Source organism: Protopterus annectens, chromosome 3.part0 (genome assembly GCF_019279795.1).
Source record: "Protopterus annectens isolate FY-2018-M chromosome 3.part0, PAN1.0, whole genome shotgun sequence".
NCBI lineage: Eukaryota > Metazoa > Chordata > Ceratodontiformes > Protopteridae > Protopterus > Protopterus annectens.
In genome coordinates this window covers 1,882,053,692-1,882,077,629 of record NC_056731.1, presented here as the reverse complement: position 1 = coordinate 1,882,077,629, position 23,938 = coordinate 1,882,053,692, and the positions used below count along the sequence as shown (strand labels likewise).

Below are 23,938 nucleotides of genomic sequence, written 5' to 3'. Positions count from 1 at the left end.
AACCAAATCCACTTAAAAGCAAAGGATGCGAGTTGTGTTATCCTATTACTATATCACACGTACTGAAGGGTTTGTTCTAACTTACAGACTTAGTATGATTGACTGGCTCCAAAATACAGTCGATCAGCTCCACTAGAAAACTGCTTCTTGCTTATCAAACAATATAAAAAAGTGCATGCCAAGTCTCAATCTCTTGGTCTGAAGGAGGCATGGGTCTCCTAGAAATTCACTATATGTACAGGTCTTCAATCTGCAAACATGTTTGCTAATGTCAGCAGATCCAAAGATAGTAAAAGTTCTAAACCATGAAGAAAACAAGGCTAAGACTGACATTTTCTTAAATTAGTAGAAGCTTTAAAATAGGTGGAAACAGAACGTGACCCCCTCCAAAAAAAGAATATAAAATACAAGAAAAAAAGGAAAGGAAAGTGAAAACTCCATAATTATAGTGGCAAACAGAGAACTCCTGTAACAACCACATTTGAAGATTTGATGCATGAATAAGGAGAAGTAAATTTAACCAAAGGATGAAAGATTAATAACGGCAGCCCAGGACAGAGGTCTATTTGCATGCTGGTTTACAGTATACAGAAAAAGGGGGAGATGCATACAAATGCAGGTACTGGAGTACTGAACTAGAATGAGTTGTCCATCTTGCTGCTGGTTGCAGTATACTCCTGATGTAGGTCGGTATACTGACTCCTGATGAAGGTCGATATACTGAAAGGCAGAAGAATGTTGGATGCTTCTGTGTTCTGAGGATTCTACACTTGGTTCCCCATACAAAACCTGCATTTCTCTGTTTTCCCCTATATGTTCAATAAACTTTGTAAACCAACATGTATGTAGTCCACTATTGTGAACTGCCATTATTAAACTTTCATCTTTTGGTTTCAGTTCACCTCTACTTAGCCATATCTTTATAAAATCTTACAGCAGAACTCTTGGATTATCTTGGACTACTTTCACGTTAACTGCGACTATATGCATTTTATTCTGCTTTGCTTTGCACCATTTTTATGACTTTTGTTTTATAAAATCTTAGTCAACATGAGGTTGTTCCAGGAGATTTCTGTAACTGCCACTATATTTATGGATTTTCTACATTTTCTTTATCGTTTGATCCTTCTCTTTATATTCTTTCTTTTGTTTTTAGGACAATCAGTTTCTGTCTATTCCATTACCACTTGATACCAAAATGCTTCTGCTAAACAAAGCAGAGAGGTCATCCTAAACCTCCTCTACTGATGCTTTAAATCTTTCATTACATTTGGATCTGATGAGGTCTACAGATATGTATGCAGTTGCATGACTACAAATCTATAAATGCAATCACTTTAGAGGATCCTTCTCCTTATATACTTTCTTTTGTTTTCGACACATTCAGTTACTGTCTTATTTTTGCCTACTTTTGGTTTGTTTCCATTCCTGCTTGCCACCTGAATGTTTCTGCTAAACTAAGAACAGAGGTCGTCTTAGACTTCTTTTCCTCATGTTGTAAAACTTTCGCTATGTTTGGATCTGATCAGCAGATATGCAATGCAGTCCCATGACTGCAGATCCATACATGCAATCAATTTCGAGGAGACCCGTAACTCCTTCAGATGGAGGAATATATAACCTTGGGATACACAGATTTTTATGTATTATTTGATAAGCATGAAACGTTTTTCTGTCCAACTGATCCAACGCCTTTTGGAGCCAGTCAATTACACCAAAACTGTAAGTTAAAACAGAAAGAAGAGCAAACTGATTTATAGCTTAGACTTTAGTCCTTGATGTCAAGGCTGTATTCAATATAAGTTTTAGTTTTCTGAAGTATTCATTACTGCGTTTTATTAGCATTCGTGCATGTTTTGGCACTTCAGTTCTGAAATACTTACAAACTCCTTCCTACTCATATTCTTTTATATCATATTCTTGTTCTACACTATTTTCTTGGTACTGCAACTTTCTTGCTTTAAACATTGCTTTTGCACACTTACCAAAACCAAATGTCATTCTTATATCAACAATCCAGCGAGTTATGCAAGGATTTACTCCTAGCTCAGAGAGCTTTGTCAACAATGCCCAAGTGGGGTATTGTATTAAATGCCTTATCTAGGTCAGGATACACAGTATACACCGTTTTACCTTCATCCATTGCCTTGGTGACCATCTTAAACAAGTCCACCAGGTTAATTAGGCAAGACCTTTCCTTAAAGCCAAAGTGGGATGGGCCCAGTGTTTGAAGGTTTCCAATATCCTTGTTTATCATTTCCATGATAAATAATTCCATGGCTTTGCATATTAGGCTTGTTAGAATGATGGGTCTGTAGTTCCCTGAGTCAGCTGATGGTCAGTCCTTGTGGAGGAGAATGACTGCTGTGGTCCTCCATTCACTTGGAAGGTAGCCGGTTTCAAAGCCGTAGTTGGAAGAGCATCTCAACTGGTCCTGATAGGTCATGTTTTAAACTGTTTAGGAGGCAACCAGGGACATTTCAGGATCCATGGAGATGTTGTTCTCAGCTTTAGCAAGTGCTGCCAGCACTTGGTCCCTGCTGGGAGAAGAATGTTGGAGGGGATTTCACCAGGTACAGCTGGGTTGGGTTGGGTTGGGGTTGCAGTTTGAGCTGAATTTACCAGCTAGTAGTTTTGCTGTGTCATGATGATCTATTTAAGTGGTACTGTTCACCACCAGTTCAGCACACTGTTGTGTGTTACCTCTAAGGTTCTGAACATAGTTAAAGAAGGCTTTGTGACTATCCTTAACCTGCAAGGTTATCCTGACCTCACACTTGGGCTTGTTGGACTTAATTAGGCTTCTTAGTTTCTTGTTTAGTTGTATAAGACAGCACTTAAGGGAGTTGCTTTTCCTGATTTTGGTTCATAAGTTTTCTTCTTTTATTATACACCCTGTTTAGGTGAGGATTCTAGAAGTGGGGTTTCTTTTTAGTGTTTGTTTTGGGTTTATTTCTGGTAGAAACAGCAGCCTCTATGCAGCCATTCACATATTTGTATAGCGATTGAAAAATTCTGCATAGGTAGCTGTGGTCTCAGGGTTGGAGGAGCCTTGAACTTTGACAAATCGTCACTTAATAGGATGTACTTTGCCTTTAAATAGCTCCTGTTACTGGTTTAGCTGGATTTTCTGGGTTGATTTTGTTACTTCAGATTAGTCAGCTTTGCGATCCAACCTCACTAATGAGGACATCACATGGCGGTAGTGGTGAGAGAGCAGCGCTCTCCCATGTGTTGTGAGAGGTCTATATTATTTAATCGAAATACATATTCAACGAAGGATAAACAGTGAAATTCAGTTCAGTGAAGCCTGGAAGTTTTCCCATGGTTAGAAACCAGTCACCGATTAGCACTTAGGAACACACACTGCACTAAATTACACCCACCCAAATGGAGGGCTTTCCCCCCCACACTCCCTAACTGTATATACCAACTCAGAGATTGTACTACGGTGGGGAAAAGGGCAAAGTTGTGGTGATGGCCAAGTGGTTCCTAACTGTGGGAAAAGTTCTGTGCTTCACTGAACTGAATTTCACAGTTTAGCCTTCGTTGAATACGTATTCAACAAATACGTACTTCGACAAAGTAATATAGACCCGTTGGTGAGTACCATATCCAGTATGTATGATCCTCTGGTTGCAGTGTGCACATTCTGTTCCAGGGTATTTGTGTTAATAAAGTCCAGGAAGCATTGTGCCTGTGAGGTTGAAGCAATATACATTTCCTAGTCTATAGAGGGGTAGTTAACGTCACCTATGAATAGGGTGTTTAGTTAGATGGTGAGTGCCTCTAACAGTTTTTTTCTAATTTCTCTCTTAATCTTTTTGAATATCTTCTAGCTGGGAATTTTGGGCTTCTTGCACAACAGTAACCATACATAATTTCTTCCTCATAGGTTCATAGGTTCATAGGTTTATACTAGGCTAACTGCCCTAGGGCATTTATAAGCCTAGCCCAAAGTTATGTGGCTTACGCCGCCCCTTATGTTAGAAATACTGTGCCCATTAGTTTGTTGTGCCTCTGTCCAGTAGTGACACAGAGATGATTCCCGGGGTAAACCTACGATCTCCCATCCACCGGTCAAGATTTCTCTTGAACAAAGTCAGCGAGGTGCTCTGCCTCACATGGACCGGGATTTTATTCCACAGCATGGGGAGTCTCTGGGTGATAAATCTATCCCTCCAGCACGTCCTATTTATATCCGTGCTAAGGTTTAAGTCTCTTGCTCTAGTGGTTTTGGTGGATTTGGATTTTTTGAGGTGGAGCATGTCCATTAATTCCGGTTGGTCATGGCCTTGTATGTCAGGCACAGGTCACCTCTGAGCAGACAGTATGCAACTGAATAGCGTTGGAGTTTCTTCAGTCTGGCAGCATATGACAGGTTTTGGAGTCCCTTTATCCTTTTGGTGAGGAACTTTTGGGGTCTCTCCAATTGCTGCAGGTGTCGGGTGAGATACATCCCGAATGGGGCATTGTACTCTATCTCGATCATTGGTCTGATAAGTGAAGAGTACAGGGGAACAATGACCTCACTTGATCTGGATGTGAATCCCTTCATGATCAGGTGGGCAATGTAGAAGGTCTTTCGAACCACTTTAGCAACGTGAGCGTCAAACGAGAGGCCACTGTCAACCTGGGTCCCCAGGTCCCTGATAACCTCTTCTGTGCTTCATCCTCAACAGCCCACTCTATCATCTTTATGGCTTATATTTGATTGTCAGTTTTTGTATTTTTTTGTGGACTACTACATTCTACAGCCCCCACTGTAGGAGTGTTTTACTGTCTTGAAAATTCTACACTGACAATTTCTTTCAGTCCTGGCACCAGTGCACAAAGCAGGACTAGGCACTTTTTTATCCTGGGACTTGTGCACCCAGCTGTTTATTTTTTAACATTCCTTTCTCCCTTTCTCCATGATATATGCTACGTAAAATACAGTCTATATATATCAGTGTTGTCTTGGTGAGATTTTGTGAAAACAGGGTCCACCATGTGAAAGTACTCACCAAGACTTGAGGATGTTTTCAGTTGCAGCAATATGGATCTCCTTTTCTTGCTGATTTCATCATCTATCCATTCAGATATCTGAAAAAGAAGTTATGTACTCACCATAACGTTCCATCTGAGTAAGTAACTTCATTTGTCAGCAACATGTGGGTATCGGATCCGATCCAGATCTGAGCCGGCAGCTTTCCAAGCTAGAGATCCGAGCTCCAAGCTCCTCCCCTTACCCATAATACCCTGCTACCTCCCTCCAGTCCTCAGATCGAGTTTGCCCGAGTATCATACAGCACCAAAAACAATACACCTGAACATCCTAACCTGATATCTACCAGGAGTGAAACAATTAATCATTCAGGTAACGAACTAAAGGTTAGGGGTACGGAGGGGGGGGGGTCGGTTGCTGACAAATGAAGTTACCTACTCAGATGGAATGTTATGGTGAGTACATAACTTCTTTATCTGAAGTAGTTAACTTCATTTGATCAGCAACCTGTGGGACAGAGTCCCCAGCTACCAAAAACTTGGGAGGTCCTCAAGGAAGGATATTCTGGAGCACTGCAGAGCCGAAGGCTGCCCTACCTCTGGATATCAAATCTAACTTATAATGTGAAATAAAGGTATGAGAGGAAGCCCAAGTAGCCGCAGAACAAATATCATCCAAGGGTACCCATGACCAAAAAGCAGCAGAGGTAGCCATAGAATGTGTAGAATGAGCATGAACCCCCACGGGTTCAGGTCGACCAAAAATTTTGTACATGAGTAAAGTGCATTGAGATATCCACCTAGCTAGAATCACTTTTGTTACTGGTTTACCCAAAGATGGCTTAGCAAAGGAAACAAAGAGCTGCTCCGATTTACAAGAGGCAGCAGTTCTGTGGAAATAAAAGTGCAACTGTCTATGCACATCTAACAAATGAAGTCTGTACTCCCCTTTGTTCTGATAGTTAGGAAAGAAAACAGGCAGATTAATGGATTGTTTGATGTTAGCCTCGGAAGCCACTTTAGGTAAAAAGGAGGGATTAGTCCTGAGGGAAATTCTGTCCTTATGGAAGACAAGATACGGAGGTTTAGAACAAAGGGCCTGAAGTTCTGATACCCTTCTAGCCGAGGTAATAGCAATCAAGAAGGCAGTTTTCGAAGACAAATACTTTAGGTCAACCGAGGCTGCAGGTTCAAATGGGGGACCAGTAAGAGCCTATAGAACTAAGGTTAGATCCCACGGAGGAACCGCCTTCTTGACAGGGGGTCTTAAAAGAAAAGTGCCATTCAAGAAGGCCTTGCAAATCTTAGAAGAAGCTAAGGGGCCAAGATTGTCTCCAATGTGGAAGTGGGAGAGGGCCTCCATTTGAACCTTCACAGTTGAAGAACTGGCCCCCTGATGAAAAATGTGGGATAAGAACTCAAGTACTGATGGAATGGGAGCCGTAAATGGGTCCAAATTCCTATGTCAGGCCCAGATAGAAAAACGTTCCCATTTACTGTTGTAGACTTTCCTGGTAGAAGGCTTGTGTGCCGCCACCAGAATGGATTTAACTGCAGCCGAGATGCTGGGAGTCCTAGCCACTAAGGGAACTGGACCAGCCAAGTAGAAAGCTTGAGATTGTCCAGGTTCGGGGTTTTCAATCCCAAAGGGTGATAAATGAGATCAGGAATGGGATCTAAGATCCAGGGGGGAGCTATAAGATCAGACCGAAGGCATGGGAACCAGGTTTGACGAGGCCAGAATGGGGCTATGAGGATAACTCTGCTCCCCAACCGACGAGCTTTCTGCAAGAATTTTGTCATTAACGGGAGAGGAGGATAAGCATAAAGAAAAACGGATGGCCAAGCATGAACCAGAGCGTCTCACGGGTTCTCCCCCGGTGGAGGGATTAGAGCGAAAAACTCACTGCACTTTGCGTTCGAAGGTGATGCGAACAGTTCGTAGCAAGGTTGATCCCATTTGAGGAAGATCTGTTTCGCTACTAAGGGGTTCAGAGACCATTCGTAAGGTGAGAGGATAGTTCGACTCAGCTTGTCTGCTAAAATGTTGGACCGACCCGGAATGTGCGTTACTAGCAGAAAACGGTTGGTGGATATCGCCCACTCCCAAACTCTCATGGCCTCTCGGCAAAAAGAGGGTAAGACCTGGTCCCCCCCTGTTTGTTGATGTACCAGACTACTGTCATGTCTAACTGAATTGCAATAGTCCCTAGAGGAAGAAGGGCATGAAGAGCCTGCAATGCTAGAAGCACCGCCCTCATCTCCAGAACACTGATATGCAGAACGGCCTCTGTAGGAGTCCACGTGCCTTGGACTGTACTGCCCATGCAATGCCCCCCCCCACCATAGGCGAGAAGCATCCATGGTCACCATGGCTTGGGGTAGACGCATCAAAAAGGGCCGCCCCTCCCGAAGCTCTCGGGAATGGAGCCACCAAAGGAGAGATTCCCTGCAAACCCTGCTGAGAGGAATATGGAAGTACAACGGATGTAGAAGAATGTACCATTGGACCTGCAAGGTCCATTGAAGAACCCTCATATTCAAGCGGGCTAGGGGTGAAAGGCTGATGGCAGCCGCCATAGACCCTAAATCCCTCAGGACTAATTCTGCCAGTGGGGCCGGAGACTGTACTAGAGCTAAGACATGTAGAGTTAGATTGCGGAGTCTGTCCAAAGTCAAGAAGGCCTTGGATTGAAGCGTGTCTATTTTGGCCCCTATGAAGTCCAGTACCTGAGCAGGCTGAAGGGACGATTTTTTGTAATTTATGGTGATCCCCAATAGGTGGGCCAAACACAGGAAATAATCCCTGGCCGAGCATAGTAGATGCCTGGTGGGAGCGGTGAGGAGCCAGTCGTCCAGGTAAGGAAAGACCTGTATTCCCTGAAGCCTCAGGTGGGCCGCTACAACTGCCATGATCTTGGTGAACACCCTGGGGGCTGTGGTGAGACCAAAAGGGAGGACCCTGAATTGGTAATGGCTGGCTCCTAACCGAAAGCGGAGAAACCTCCTGGATCGCCTGTCCATTAGAATGTGGTAGTACGCATCCTTGAGGTCTATGGAGCACATCCAGTCGTTCTCCTGCAGCAGGGGGAGAATAGATTGAATGGTGACCATCCGGAATTTCTCTTTGGCAATGGAGAGGTTCAATGTAGACAGGTCAAGAATTGACCTTAGGTCTCCCGTCTTTTTTGGCACCAAAAAGAACCTGGAGTAATTGCCCGATCCGGACTGGCCTGGGGGGACGCGCTGGATGGCTCTTTTTCTTAGCAGGTCTTTTATCTCTAAAGCTGCCGCCTCCCTCTGATTGGGTGGGACATCGGGGAGGTGCCCCGACTGAGGGGGAGGATTTAGGAAGGGAATAGAGTAACCTCTGGATATTATTCGGAGCACCCAGCGATCTGTCGTGATAGACTCCCAATGTGCTAGGTGCTCCGAGAAATGCCCCCCTGACTGCCTCCAGAGAGGAGCAGTCGGGTAACCCCTCAGGGTTGCTGTGCGGGTCGATCGGAAAATGGTTCCCTTGACCCGAAATTCTTTGGCCCCCCTCTGCCTCTGGGCCAGCGTCCACCTTGTCCTCCCCTGCCTCTGAAGGACGAAGGGTCCAGAGCGGGACGGGATTGTTGAGATTTCCGGAACCACATCTTCTTTTGTCCTCTCTGGTTCCTGGAAAAGGACCTTTGAGGAGCCAAGAAGCGCATTCCGATGGCAGACAATGTCTTCCCGTCTTTCTCGCCCTGGAGTAGAGTATCACGGATGGTCTTGCCAAACAGCGTAGAACCGTCAAAGGGAGCATTCGCGAAGGACACCTTGAAGGGTTCCACAAAATCGCAAAGACGGAGCCAGGCATGGTGCCATAAAGCGATGCCTGCTCCACTGGCTCTAGCCGCCCCCTCCGTAGCATGGGAGAGTAGCCGCATAGAAGTATTTGATATAGACTTTAGAGTGGCCATCCGTGCCGAGAAGGTTTGTTTGTCCTTGGCTGACATGGACTATGGGGGGTGACCCAGCGTACTTTTTGATTAGATCCCGCTGAAGCAGAATCACATGTGCCAAGTAGTTCAGTGCCCTTACAGAGAAGGTGGCTGAAGTGAACATCCGCTTTCCAATGCGGTCCATCGTCCGAGACTCCTTGTCTGGAGGATGTACCGAGGAACTATCCTGCGTCAGTTCCTTCTTGGTGGCAGCCGCCACCACCATGGCATCTACTGGGGACCCTTTGCTCCACGCAGTCCTGTCATTCGGGGGGCTAAGTATTTTATCTGGTCTCCTGGGTATCGGCTCTAGTGTCCAGCTTCTTCCAGGCCCTGGTAGTTATGAGATCTACCAGGGGATCGGCCGGAGGGGACACCCAAAAGGTAGATGAGCCTGCGTCAAATGCCTCCAGAAACACAGACTCATCCGAGGAAGGCTTTTGGGCTGACCACCCCCTCTAATTCGCAGCATCTCCATGATGTCTCCAAAGGTGACATCCTCGGGGGGGTGACCTGGGAGAACCTTCCCCTTCCTCCAAGTCAGTGTCTTCTGTGCGGGGCTCGGGGGAGACCAAGTGCCTCCTTTTACACTTTAGTTTGTGAGGAACCTCCTCGGGGTGGGGGGGGCTGTCCGAGGAGGGCTCACCAACCAGGTCTTGTTCCTCTAGGGGAACCATCTGGGACGTAGCCGCAGGCTGTCCCTGGGGCCAGATGATGGAGGACAGGCCCATCTGCGAAGGAATGGTGGGTGGATCTGTAGCACGAGCCTGGGGCCTCGAATCCCTCAAAAGGACCCTCTCCATGATGTCGAAAGCCGAAGGGGACCCGCTCTCCCTAGGATCTGAGAGCAGCGCCCTCGGATCCGACGTGTGGATCGGTGCCGGAGCCGAAGCGATCGGACCCGAAAGAGAAGTATGTTCCAACTGCATCAGAGCCGAAGACACACTCACCCATCCGGATCCGAGGCTCGGCTCACGGCCCCGAGAGCTCAGATCTGAAAAAGGATCCGACAAACTCGAGGGTACAGCCGGCGTTGAAGAAGCAATCACTATCGGCGCCAACTCCCTGGCTCCTACGCTACCCAGATCTGACGGCTCCGAAACCCGATAATGGATTGGAGAAGGAGCAATGAGGGCAAAGAAAGGGGCCGAGCACCCCCCCCCCAGAGGGGGGGAGGCAGAAGCACTCCCATCTGCATTTGGGCCTGTAGGAATCGACGCATCATCCGGTCCATGTCCGCATCTGAAAGGCTCCTCGTAGATCTAGAGGAAGCCATTGAGGCTGACCGGGAAGACCGCCTCGACGACTTCGAAGGTGACCGGGTCTCCTCCTCCAGCTCCGGAGAGAAACGTGGAGAATGGAGCCGAGAGGGGGAAGACCCGGAAACCTACAAGGGAGAACCGAGCCGCTTAGCCGGTGGCGCCGAGGGAGCAGAATCGGCCCGCCACTTGTGGCTCCTATGTCTCTCCCTGTCACGCTCCTTGTCCTTTCTCTCCTTCTTCCTGGAGTCCCTCTCTCCCTGGGCCACAGAGGGACTTTGAGTCCTGGCCAGGGAAGCAGGAACAGCTGGCTGACCAGCTGCAGTCGCGGCTGGCGCCACTGAGGGAGAGGAGGAAGAAGCAGAATCCAGGGGCAGAAGGCCCGCAAGGATTAACTTAGTCCTCCTGTCCCTCAAAGCCTGGGGGTTAAAGGCTGCACAAATCTGGCAGCCTGAAGATAAGTGGACAACCCCCAGGCAAATAACGGACTGAGTGTGGCCATCGGCTGGGGACAGCTTATGGCCACACTCAGAGCATTTAAAAAATATGGCCTTAGGGCCTTCGGCCATGACAATATGCACACACACACACACAAATAAGGGTAAGGGAAGACTATACTAGCAAACTACTATAACAAATTAACCCAAATATACTAAGGGATAGTAAAAATACACACACACACACAATTTACTGAGAAATGTAGAGCAAAAAACACCCTATAATAACTCACAAAAACCACCAGGAGCTCATCTCTCGTGCTTCAAGAAGCCACGGCAAATGAGATCTGGGGACTGGAGGGAGGTAGCAGAGTATGATGGGTAAGGGGAGGAGCTTGGAGCTCGGATCTCTAGCTTGGAAAGCTGCCGGCTCAGATCCGATACCCACAGGTTGCTGATCAAATGAAGTTAACTACTTCAGATCTCTCTGTTTTTTTAATTTCTCCATGTCTTCTGGGTTCTGAATACCATGATGGGAATGGACCTCATTCCTAAGTCAAAGTACGATTAAAGTTAATGAAATTAGTACTGTTTCAATCTTTGATGTTAACCAGAAGTGCTCTTCGCAGCACCCGCAATGTGCCCAGTAATGACTCCTACAATTCACATGAAGTTGCATATATCAGTAACACATCTAACTATGACTGTAAATTCTTTCTTATAACACCCGTTGCTCCTACTACTACTGGAACTGTCTGGGTATCTTTCTTCCTCATTTCTGCCTGCAAATCTTGGTATTTTATGACTTTGTGTCTCTCTGCATGTAGGATATTGTAGTCACTAGATGTAACAATTTCAATGATCAATGCTACTTTTGTCTTCTTTTCATGGATCAGTATATCTGTTTTTCTCACATCTATTTTTTGAACTGTTGGTAATGGCTGACCGCATGCGATAGAAACTTCATTTTCTATAATGCTTTGTAGCTCATTTTTTCATTTTTTTCAGCTACTTCAATATGTTTGCACAATCCCCAGTGCAATAGTCGTGCCACATTATTATTCCTTTCAATACTGTCCTTTTGCCATTAGTGTATCACAACCAGCAAAAAGATGTGAAACTATTTCCAATTCTGTTTTACAAAACCTATATTTGTCTGTTTCTCCCACATGTTCAAAGGACTTTGTAAACCAAAGTGTATGTTGTCCATTAACATGGACTGCCAATATTAACTTTTAGTCTTTTGGTTTAAATTCACCTCTCCTTAACCATTCTTGCATTCGATCCTAATCAACATGAGGTTGTTCCAAGAGTTTGCAACTGTATTTATGCATTTTCCACATTTCTTGCCTTCTTCTTTGATCCTTCACCTTATATTCTTTTGTTTTTTGACACATTCAGTTGCTGCCTGATTTTTATCTACTTCTGGTTTGATTTCCATTCCCACTTGACACCAATATGCTTATACTAAACTAAGCAGGGAAGTTGTCTTAGGCTTATTCTCCTCATAGTGAAAACTTTCACTATGTTTGGGTCTTTCCCATGTCTGATGAGTTCTGGTTCTGCAACAAAACAAGACATCAAGTGCACAAACACTTAGCTACCTAGGCAAATCCTGCAGCCTCTGACAATCATGACCAGTCCCACATCCATAAAAAAGAAACACATTTCTGTATGACCATACTGTACAAAGCCAGCTTTGAATCTCAGGTTCACTCCTATACTGGACACCAATCTACAGTATAAAGCAGCACTAAAAATACACAAAGGTAGGTGTGCTGCACTAATTAAGAGCACTGACAACACCTATAAACTTAATTTTTTTTTCAATTATTCACTGTTGTCAGAAATTCGATCACCACCCTGATGCTCCATCCACTAACACTGCGCCTTATCCCCATTCCTGTTCAAAATGTGAGGCTTGCAGAAAATACTAACCACTCAAGCAATTTAAGTCCAACTGTTATCTTGTATTAGGTGAAGGGAAAGGAGCTGTCTGCATTGTTACTCGTGCATTTGCCGTCTCTCATCAGCATTACCAGCCCCTTTTTCCTGTTTTCTACATGGGGCTGGGGTTTTGTATCAACTGTCACCATCTCTCTACATTCAATACCACTTTCCTGCCTTCTTCAACAATCATGTCAGATTCTCGAAGGTTCTTCTCTCAAACAAAAGATCCACCTCTGTGCTGGATCCTCTTGTTTCCTTTTGTTTTCTTCCGGTCTGTCCCAAATCTTCTTCGCCAGACTGTCTTCTGATTTTCTGCACATGTGCCCAAACCACTGTGATCTGTTCTCTTTGACCTTTTCTGCAAATGGAGCTACTTTGGCTTCTGCTCTTATGTCCTCATTTCTTTGTTTGTCCCACGGTGTGCATCCTACCACCTCTATCAGGCACTTCATCTCCATCACCTCTAACTTCCTCCACTACTCTGCCTTTACTACCCAGGTGTCTTTATCATCTAGTAATACTGGTCTCAAAAGTATCTTGTACACCTTACTTTTCAGCTTCTCTGGCATTCTAATGTCATATACTACACCTGACATTGTGTCAGTTGGTTGCAGCCCCTCTGATTCTACCCCTTTGACCTCCTCATTCAGACTTCCTTTCTCCTCACCCACCCCTCCCAGATATGTGTGTCACTCGTCTAGTCAGGACACAATAGAGACTTTGTGGGTTTTGTTCAAGCAGCTTTATTATGTACAAACATATCAGGATTCAGGCTGAATACTGTAACTTAGATAAAGTTATAAACAAACTAGCTATCACACTCATACATGTTCACTCTCTGGCTAATAAAGTTATAAACAAACTAGCTATCACACTCATACATGTTCACTCTCTGGCAGATAAAGTTATAAACAAACTAGCTATTACACTCATACATGTTCACTCTCTGGCAGATAAAGTTATAAACAAACTAGCTATCACACTCATACATGTTCACACTCTGGCAGATAAAGTTATAAACAAACTAGCTATCACACTCATATATGTTCACTCTCTGGCAGATAAAGTTATAAACAAACTAGCTATTACACTCATACATGTTCACTCTCTGGCTGATAAAGTTATAAACAAACTAGCTATTACACTCATACATGTTCACTCTCTGGCTGATAAAGTTATAAACAAACTAGCTATCACACTCATACATGTTCACTCTCTGGCTGATAAAGTTATAAACAAACTAGCTATCACACTCATACATGTTCACTCTCTGGCAGATAAAGTTATAAACAAACTAGCTATCACACTCATACATGTTCACTCTCTAGCAGATAAAGGTATAAACAAACTAGCTATCACACTCATACATGTTCACTCTCTGGCAGATAAAGGTATAAACAAACTAGCTACCACACTCATACATGTTCATTCTGGCAGATAAAGGTATAAACAAACTAGCTATCACACTCATACATATTCACACTCTGGCAGATAAAGGTATAAACAAACTAGGTATCACACTCATACATGTTCACTCTCTGGCAGATAAAGTTATAAACAAACTAGCTATCACACTCATACATGTTCACTCTCTGGCAGATAAAGTTATAAACAAACTAGCTATTACACTCATACATGTTCATTCTCTGGCAGATAATGTTATAAGCAAACTAGCTATCACACTCATACATGTTCACTCTCTGGCTGATAAAGTTATAAACAAACTAGCTATCACACTCATACATGTTCACTCTCTGGCAGATAATGTTATAAACAAACTAGCTATTACACTCATACATGTTCACTCTCTGGCAGATAATGTTATAAACAAACTAGCTATTACACTCATACATGTTCACTCTCTGGCTGATAAAGTTATAAACAAACTAGCTATCACACTCATACATGTTCTCTCTCTGGCAGATAAAGTTATAAACAAACTAGCTATCACACTCATACATGTTCTCTCTCTGGCAGATAAAGTTATAAACAAACTAGCTATTACACTCATACATGTTCACTCTCTGGCTGATAAAGTTATAAACAAACTAGCTATTACACTCATACATGTTCACTCTCTGGCTGATAAAGTTATAAACAAACTAGCTATCACACTCATACATGTTCACTCTCTGGCTGATAAAGTTATAAACAAACTAGCTATCACACTCATACATGTTCACTCTCTGGCAGATAAAGTTATAAACAAACTAGCTATCACACTCATACATGTTCACTCTCTAGCAGATAAAGGTATAAACAAACTAGCTATCACACTCATACATGTTCACTCTGGCAGATAAAGGTATAAACAAACTAGCTACCACACTCATACATGTTCATTCTGGCAGATAAAGGTATAAACAAACTAGCTATCACACTCATACATATTCACACTCTGGCAGATAAAGGTATAAACAAACTAGGTATCACACTCATACATGTTCACTCTCTGGCAGATAAAGTTATAAACAAACTAGCTATCACACTCATACATGTTCACTCTCTGGCAGATAAAGTTATAAACAAACTAGCTATTACACTCATACATGTTCATTCTCTGGCAGATAATGTTATAAGCAAACTAGCTATCACACTCATACATGTTCACTCTCTGGCTGATAAAGTTATAAACAAACTAGCTATCACACTCATACATGTTCACTCTCTGGCAGATAATGTTATAAACAAACTAGCTATTACACTCATACATGTTCACTCTCTGGCAGATAATGTTATAAACAAACTAGCTATTACATTCATACATGTTCACTCTCTGGCTGATAAAGTTATAAACAAACTAGCTATCACACTCATACATGTTCTCTCTCTGGCAGATAAAGTTATAAACAAACTAGCTATTACACTCATACATGTTCACTCTCTGGCAGATAAAGTTATAAACAAACTAGCTATTACACTCATACATGTTCACTCTCTGGCAGATAAAGGTATAAACAAACTAGCTATCACACTCATACATATTCACATTCTGGCAGATAAAGGTATAAACAAACTAGCTATCACACTCATACATGTTCACTCTCTGGCAGATACAGTTATAAACAAACTAGCTATCACACTCATACATGTTCACTCTCTGGCAGATAAAGTTATAAACAAACTAGCTATTACACTCATACATGTTCACTCTCTGGCAGATAATGTTATAAACAAACTAGCTATTACACTCATACATGATCACTCTCTGGCTGATAAAGTTATACACAAACTAGCTATTACACTCATACATGTTCACTCTCTGGCAAATAAAGTTATAAACAAACTAGCTATCACACTCATACATGTTCACTCTCTGGCTGATAAAGTTATAAACAAACTAGCTATCACACTCATACATGTTCACTCTCTGGCTGCACTCTCAAAGTGGCAATGAGTATAGCACATGCTCGATATTTATATAGGCACATTCAGTCCTTGAAATGCTTCTTAAAGACACAGCACACACACACACACTGTTCTACATTTGAAGCTATTCCACTGTTTTCCATTCTATCTCAGTTCTCAGCTTCTGATGTCTCCATTTGCAGCCAGTACAACTCTCTTATCTGTACTCAGTTTCATCCCATGTGCCTTCTGTTTACATTCCATTTCCCTATCCTTTGCTGAAGTTCTTGCTCAGAGTCTGCCTGTAATGCCACATATCATCTGCAAGTGATATCACAAAGAAAGACTGCCTAAATTTTAACTACCCTTCTAACGGGACCCAGCTATAACATATAACAGAAGCTTGGCCCTCCTTGAAGACCTGAACTGCCCAATCTAATCCCATTTACCAGACTTTGTTTGGGGAACAAGTGATATCACAAAGAAAGACTGCCTAAATTTTAACTACCCTTCTAACGGGACCCAGCTATAACATATAACAGAAGCTTGGCCCTCCTTGAAGACCTGAACTGCCCAATCTAATCCCATTTACCAGACTTTGTTTGGGGAACAAGTGATATCACAAAGAAAGACTGCCTAAATTTTAACTACCCTTCTAACGGGACCCAGCTATAACATATAACAGAAGCTTGGCCCTCCTTGAAGATCTGAACTGCCCAATCTAATCCCATTTACCAGACTTTGTTTGGGGAACAAGTGATATCACAAAGAAAGACTGCCTAAATTTTAACTACCCTTCTAACGGGACCCAGCTATAACATATAACAGAAGCTTGGCCCTCCTTGAAGACCTGAACTGCCCAATCTAATCCCATTTACCAGACTTTGTTTGGGGAACAAGTGATATCACAAAGAAAGACTGCCTAAATTTTAACTACCCTTCTAACGGGACCCAGCTATAACATATAACAGAAGCTTGGCCCTCCTTGAAGACCTGAACTGAAAAGACATGCATCTGGAGCATTTCTCCCCGGGCCTCCGCTGAAAACAGGCTCTGTGGAACCTAGTCAGACATTCCCGGTCAACAAATGTTAAATAAATAAAAATAAATAAATAAACTGCCCAATCTAATCCCATTTACCAGACTTTGTTTGGGGAACAAGTGATATCACAAAGAAAGACTGCCTAAGTATGTTTAAGCTATATATATGTCCCTGAATACTCAACCTGTGTACCTAGCCTACCTATCTGCCCAGGTCTACCAGCAGCCAGCAACTGTCCCTATATCTTGCTGCCCAGACCCTTATTCCTACTCTGCTATTACTATCACTTGTATTCCTGCCTATCCTCCTTTGACTTCTACTGAATTTCCTACTGCTATTCCTATAACTTTACCTTCTACGCTGCCCTTTACACTGCTCATTCCTTCTCTTCTGACTCTTTGCCTAACTTACTGTTTTCAGCCTTCTACCTGAATCTGTACTCTAATATATTCTCCATCCCTCTCCCCTGCCTACACTATCCTGATCTTAACCTGCCTACTATAGCTCTGCCTAGAAAATACCAAACCTCTTAATATTATTCTACCAGTTATAACTTACCTGCTGTTTCTACACTTGACTGATTGTTTCCTCTCAGCGATTTCATACTCCTCTGGCTCAACCCGCTCCGTTCGCCCTTCGGGCTCACTCCGCTCCACTCCCTGCCCCCAAATCTCACCCGCCCCAGGGACCTCTACACTTATCCCCACATAACCACACCCACCATACTCCCTAGCCAATCAGTTCATTCTCTTCTCTCCGCCCATTACATAGCAGACTCCTCCCTTATCCACCCTTCCCTCTCTGCACATATACCTATCTTATACTATCCCCACTCACCTCAACATGTCCTACAATCACCTTCCTCTCCTAACACTAACCCTTCTAACTACTCTTACCTCTACCTACTTAATAATCTACTATGAGCTACCTTTATATTCAACCTTTTCTACTCCACACAAACATACCCTAGCTACCCCCACAACCACACTCACAAACCATAGCTGTCCCACATACAACAACTTATATCTTGAACCTAAATATCATCGCGTCTCACACATCAAATACCTCATTCTTGAACTCACAAAACACTGGTACTGCATCAAACCCTCACAACTAACTAACCTTATTCATGGTTTATCATTAATTGATGGGGACATCCACCCCAACCCAGGCCCTAACATAGACATACCATCCCCAAATTCCCAAACTTCAAATCCCTTGCCTACACCACATACTAAACCTCCAAAATCTCTTACAATTGCTCATCTAAACATCCGTAGTATATGTAACAAACTTCCTGCTCTTCATGCCCTACTCGAAATTCAGCAGTATGACATTCTCTGCCTTACTGAAACCTGGTTTAAACCCTCAATAAAGGATAACAAAATTATCCCCCCTGGCTATAACATCCTAAGACAAGACCGTCTTAAGAAAAAAGGGGGAGGAGTAGCTATACTTTTCAAAACTGGACTAGAAATAAGTAAATCAGCCCTTACCCCACCTCATGACTCTAATGTTGAACTACTTATGGCCAAACTCTCCCTAAACGCTCACAAGACCATTAATATCATATGTACTTATCTTCCTCCAGGCAATAATTCCCCCATATTAGAAGACCTACTAAACTGGTTCTCAATAAATCTCCTTCAAGAAACAATAATACTAGGCAACTTTAATATTGATTGGAACTTATGCAAACAAGCTAATCCAACTACCAATATTAACTTACATGGATTTCATCAAACCATTAACTCCACAACTAGAACTAATAAAAACAATAACAAAGAAACCATACTCGACTGGATCTTGATTAATAGTCCCCAAATTAAGTACTCAACAGGTACCCTCCCAGACGACCTTAGTGTCCACTCTCTCACATACATCACTAGGCACAAAACCCATCTAACAACACCCCCCCTAACTCGCTTATCTCGCAGCAAAAAACACTTTAACCTTCAACAGTTTCAGAATGAACTCAGCTTAATCAACTGGTCACCTCTAAAAACTCTCCCTATAGATGAAGCTGTTAACCACTTTAATAATACTTTTCTAACTATTCTTGATCACCATGCGCCTACCCGCTCAATATGAATGAAATCTATAACAGCTCCATGGCTTTCAAACAATACCAAACAACTTATCCTTAGTAGGAATAAAGCCTGGTGCAAATGGCGAACCACTAAAGACTCTTTTGATCACATTAGCTTCAAACAAAAAAGGAACATGACTAAGCTTGCTGTCATACAAGATAAAAGGAACTATTATACCCAGCTACAGCAATCATCCCACCACCAACCACACAAATTTTGGAAATCAATTAACTCCCTACTATCCCCAGGCAAGGTCAAAACTCCCAGCCCTCTCGGCTCCTCCCCTGACTCTCCCCTACAAACAGCTAATGCATTTAATAATTTCTTTACATCAACCATACTTCATCTTGCAAACCAACAAAGCCCCGACCCCTCATTATTACAGAACACTAGCTGCACTCCACCTCCATTTCTTCTGAAACCCATACCCACCTTCTATATTCTACATTTACTTCAGAAACTCAAACCCTCAACGCCCTCAGCTGACAAATTGCCAGCTGAATATCTCCAGCTAGGTGCTAAAGCTATTGCCTTCCCTATCTCTATTCTAATCAACAGAACCATAAAAGAAAGTACCATACCCTCACTTTGGAAAATCTCCCATATCATCCCTCTCTTCAAAGGGGGCGATTCACTTGAATACTCTAACTACCGCCCCATAGCACTGCTATCTCCTACTGCTAAAATAATGGAGAAATGCATCCATAAACAGCTTTTAAATCACCTGCTATCAAATAATCTCCTAGCTAATTGCCAACATGGCTTTCGTCCCTACCACAGCACTACCACAGCCTTAATATCCTTCATTGACTCTATTAATATGAACCGGAATAACAATCTTCTTTCATCAGCATTCTTTGTCGACCTGTCAAAAGCCTTTGACATGGTGAACCACCAACTCCTCCTATATTGTTTAAAATCTCTGTCTCTCAATGACGTAGCCTTAAACTGGTTTACTTCCTATCTTCATGATCGGAAGCAAGCTGTTTTATGGAACAACAATCTTTCCGAACTTCTCCCCACCAATTTAGGAGTACCTCAGGGCTCTATCTTAGGTTCTCTTTTATTTTCCATTTTTATTAACGACCTGAACCTTGCTACCCCACAAACTCCTTGCATTCAGTACGCCGATGACACCACCATCATCTGAACCACCACAACCCAAGCTGACCTCCACTCACTTACTCAAAAGACCTTTAACACTATTGAACAATGGTTCTCCAATCACTGCCTTCTCTTAAACCCTAAGAAGACTAAACTTCTCATCTTTCCACCCACACACCTGTCTCCCCCTATTAATTTCACACTCACTTCTAACAATGGCACCCTTATCTCTCCAGACCAAACAACCAAACTCTTAGGAGTTACTATTGATAACCAACTGAAATTTGATGTACACATAAACTCTATCATAAAAGCAACTAATAAAAAAACTAGGTTCTCTCTATAGAATCAAACCTTTCTTAACACCTGAAGCAAGAACTACCATAGCCAGAACATATCTTCTCTCTACTCTACTATATGCATCCCCCATTTACACTAATCTTTCTAAACATAACATCAATAGGCTTACAACAACCTACAGCAACATTGCTAAATTTGCCACTGCATCTCCATATAAAACACATCACTGCCTAAACCTCCATAACCTAGGATGGCTTGAGTTACCTCACCTAATTAAATACTACCAACTTACAATCGCCCATAAAGCCCTCCACCACCCAGATAACATACCAATGCTCTCTACTCTGATAAAACCCTATAATAACCTAAAAACCCTACGCTCCTCCAATAAATTACTGATTCAAACTTCTCTAGCAAAAAATACAGCAGGTGACTCTATATTTTCCAACTCAGTTGGTAAAGACTGGAATCAACTTCCTCCTGACCTCATAGCCCAAACTTCTATTACACTGTTTAAAACTCAACTAAAACATTTCCTAACCAATCACTGGCTTTGCTCATGTAACTTCCCTAGCTGAGCACATATCGTCTCCTGCATCCTCTGCACTGTCATCCAACGCTACTTTTCCATTGCTTCTCTTTTCTACCTAAGAAATCAACTCTATTAACTCCAAGCTACTACTTTCTAATAACTTTGTTTTAGCCTTCAAAATACTTAATTACTAATGTCTTTATTGCATAAGCTTTTTCCAAAGAAATTTTAATTACTTTTTGTATTCTCTTACTGTAAAACTTGCCAAATGGCTGTTTGTAGATGTGTATTAATCTCCCAATGTATTTTAAATGTCTGTTTTAGCTGTCTCTCAAACTGCCTATGTAATTTGAATGTACTTTTATTACTTTGTATTAGATAGTGGAGCTTTTCTCCTCGGGCCACCTCTGAAAATGGACATGTATCCAGCAGGACCAGCCCGGTTAACAAATGTAAAATAAAAATAAATAAAAAATCTGCATACAACAGCTTTGTTAATCTGTCCCCTCCAAACTGTTTGCTAATGTAGTCCATCATGAGTATGAATAGCAGTGGGCTCTAACCTGAACACTGATGCACACCCACTCCTAATGGGAACCAATCTGTGAGACCAAGCATTACCCATAATTGAGTCACTGGGTCCTTGTACATAGCCTGCACTAATTCTACCAATGTTTCTGGGACTTCAAAACAATGCAGGTCTGCCCAAATCAGCTTTCTTGGGACCCTGTCATATGCTTTCTCTAAATCTAGGAATGTCTAGGACTCTTTCCTCATTTCTAGCTTCATCTCAAGTATCTCTCACAGCAAACACTGAGTCAGTTGTCTTCCATTCTGATCCGAATATGAGCTGCTTATCTCTCATCTTACTTTCCACTACTCTGCGTATTCATTTATCAATCATCCTCTCTAGAACATTCATGCAATGTGACAGGTGTTTGATGCCTCTGTACTGCTCACAGTTGTGAATGTCCCCTTTGTCCTTGTACATTGGCACTAGAATGCCTATTCTCCAGTCAGTTGGGATACAGCTTTCTCTCCAATAGTACCCTCAGGATCTACTTTGCCCCTATCTCACCAACATCTTTATCACACCTAATTTATGAGCAGTGTCACTGGTGCAACAAGTAGCACACCTGCCTCTGGAGTAGAAGGCTGTGAGTTCTGTTCCTACACCAGGTACATCAACTACAGACAGCACAGTGTAGCATAAGGGGATGCCACATTCCTGAGTGTGTTCTCCTTTGGATGAGATATTAAACCAAGGTTCCATCTGCTTCAGTTGGTTGTAGCTCAGGTGGATGTAAAAGATCCCACAGCAGTTACTGAAAAGAGTAGGGGTACTTATTATATACAAAAATAGCTCTTATTTACAAAATATTTACATATTTACAAATGTATAAATATTTAGATATACAAATACATTTACATATAATTCATAATTTCCTTTACAATCTTATTAAACTTTCACCCCCCAGACGAAAACAAACCAGGAAAAATACAAAAAGTGCTGAGAATTGCACCAGGATACTCCAACACATGAATGCAACAAATATCAACGCTGTTCTTGAAGCAAAGGAAATTTATTTAATGAAACACAGTACCTGTAAAGAGCTTTTCGTCCCGCTAAGTAGTGGGACTTCTTCAGACAAACAAATGTTCTCAACTGCTGTTTAAATAAGCCTGTCCTACATTTGATAGGACCACACATAACTGATGCAATTAAAATCAAAGTAACAGTTGGTGTTTTAAATTAGTAGTTAAAGTAAAAGATGCAGGCATTAACACTGTGTGCAAAACCATCATGTAACGCAATGTGTTCAACAAATCAAACACATGATTTAAACTATTCTAACACCCACATATATTAAATAATTATTAATATTTACTGTGTGAAATGTGTTTACTTATAAAGAATAGTGCTGTAAAAAAATAAATAAAAAAAAAAAATATATATATATATATATATATATATATATATATATATATATATAGCAGCTGCGGCAAAAGAGCCATGCCTAAAACGTCACCAACAGATAAGAGAACACCTTGATGCATTACAATACATACATGTTATACAGTTCAATAAAAAATACAAAGTACACATTTTACAAATAAAAATATATAAAAAAAACATAAAAATCAATAGTATATATCTGGGCAACTAATTCATGTTCCCACAAAGTAAAGGCATATACACCTTCAAGTTTTGTGGTGTAAGTAACAGATATAATAAATATATTTACATTTAATAAATATCAGAATACACATTTTACCTATAAAAATGTATAAAAACCTTCAAGCTTTGTGATGTAAGCAACTAATATATTAAGTATATATATATATATATATATATATATATATATATATATATATATACACATTTAATTAATATAATGTGTGTAAATGAAATTAGGAATAGATATAAATATAAAAATTAAAATGTAATATAATGTAGAGAACCTGACTGTTACCTGGTCTAACTCTTCATTTTAAAATGGGATCTATGGAGCAAGTCTCATGGCCTGGGAATGAACAAGCATTGGTACGAAGTTGCCAATACAGTTCTATTATTTCTAAACGTACAGAGTAAGGGGCCCCTAGACTATCATTTTGAATACAGTCTACCGCCTTAAATAAAAATTGTATGGTGGGGAAAGTCACTAACATGTTTGGCTAATGCATTTTTTAATATGCCTTTCTTTATATAATAAAGATTTTCATACACCCTCTCACATAGCCTTCTATCTGTCTTACCAACATGTGGGAACATGAATTAGTTGTTCAGATATATACTATTGATTTTTATGTTTTTTATATATTTTTATATGTAAAATGTGTACTTTGTATTTTTTATTGAATTGTATAACATGTATGCATTGTAATGCATCAAGGTGGTCTCTTATCTATTGGTGACCT

At 41.8% G+C, this 23,938-nt stretch overlaps 1 protein-coding gene across 2 annotated transcripts in view; it reads right to left on the bottom strand.

The window, feature by feature from the left end:
- Positions 1–23,938, bottom strand: part of LOC122797152 — a 457,322-nt gene that overhangs the window by 263,663 nt on the left and 169,721 nt on the right. The window lies entirely within an intron of this gene.